Genomic DNA, 1,470 nt, shown 5'->3' with positions numbered 1-1,470 from the left:
CTGACTAGGAAAGGATCAAAAAATAGGCCTGATGAAATCCCACTTGATGATTTTAAGTTGTTGATGAAGTATTGGGAAGATGAAGGAATCCAGGTACCCTTAACACAACAACATGCATATATAAAGTAGATTTTATTTTTTGGCTAAGTATAATTAAAGTCGAGAATTTAATTTTTTGATAATGAACACTTGCAAATGGAAATGCAGCCCATCGTACATCATATACTAACCCACACACTCTCGATCGTAAACCTCTTGTTGAAGTTAGATCCAAATTGGTATGAAATTGTTTTTTTTGCTAAATGGTATGACATTCTTTTAATTGTGAGAAATGTACCATATCAAAATTGAATAATTTATTTCTCACGTTGTTTTAATTATGATAAAAAAATTATTCAATTTTGATATGGTATATTTTAGTCAAAGTTGTGTGACATGCCTTTTTATTTATTTTTTCCATAAATGCCAGAAAAGCAAAAACCCCAATCTTGAATCCCCCAATGATGCTCAAGTCTATTTCAAAAGTCGCAAGCTCAAACAAGGCCGCAAGTACCAATCAAATATGGATGCAGTCAAAAAGCAAATTGTAAGTATTTCCAGTGGTAAATAGTAATACTGTGTTTTTTTCCTACTAATTTATAAATCTGACCTTGTTTTAAATTTTACAAATAATTCATAACTTTCACTTGTAGGATTCCATTCAGGAGCTGCTGAAAGAAGGAAATGATGCCGATGCGGAGGTTCCGACTAGCAAGAATAGATAAAGATTGGTTGGTCGGAAGGCATGGTAAAATGGTTGTCTCTGAAACAACTCCTGCTACTCTACAACCAAGTGCTGGTGATTTGGCGCAGATAACTAAACAACTGGAAGCCAAGTTTAACAGAATACTCCAGGATAACATGGCTTGGATGCTAAAGAAACTAGGAGAGGCAAGTCCTGATATGAAAATTGATATTGGAGACTTCTATGCTACTGTATTTAGTTATCAGGATGAGAATGGAAATCCTATCACTCCTGCCACTCAAACTCCCGGCCCAGGAGGCGATGCTTCTTAAATATGCATGTTATTGAAATTTATTTTATCGTACTTGTTAAACTTTTATAATTGTTACTTTTGTGCTACTGTACTTTTGGTATCTAGATACTACTTTGATCGATTATGTTTAGGTGATTATCATGTAGTCATTTGGATATATTTGGAGTTGTGGTTCATGTATTAGGTTGGCGTTTTGGAGTTGTGGTATGTAGTAGGTTGGAGTTTTGGAGTATGTAGTAAGTTGGTGTTTTAAAGTTGTGGTTGGCATATTGGATTGTGGTTGTGTTTGAATTGTGGTTTTGGTAATATTGTGTATAAGTTTGTTGCCTAAATAGGGCTGTTATTTCGAATTTTATAAAATTGACTATTGCATTAGCTTATTATAGTATAATTTCTTCATATAATGTAGTGTTACATTAACGAAACCTACTGT

General features: G+C 33.7%; 1 long non-coding RNA gene across 1 annotated transcript; it reads left to right on the top strand.

Moving 5' to 3' along the window:
- The first annotated feature begins 200 nt into the window (after positions 1-200).
- Positions 201-1,221, top strand: LOC141683474 (uncharacterized). Its single transcript, XR_012560310.1, has 3 exons — positions 201-278; positions 470-586; positions 693-1,221. It is a non-coding gene; the product is annotated as an uncharacterized LOC141683474 (long non-coding RNA).
- The last annotated feature ends 249 nt before the right edge of the window (positions 1,222-1,470 follow it).

Source organism: Apium graveolens, chromosome 9 (genome assembly GCF_009905375.1).
Source record: "Apium graveolens cultivar Ventura chromosome 9, ASM990537v1, whole genome shotgun sequence".
Lineage (NCBI taxonomy): Eukaryota > Viridiplantae > Streptophyta > Magnoliopsida > Apiales > Apiaceae > Apium > Apium graveolens.
The sequence above is the reverse complement of the archived record's forward strand: the minus strand, read 5'-3'. Positions and strand labels throughout refer to the sequence as shown.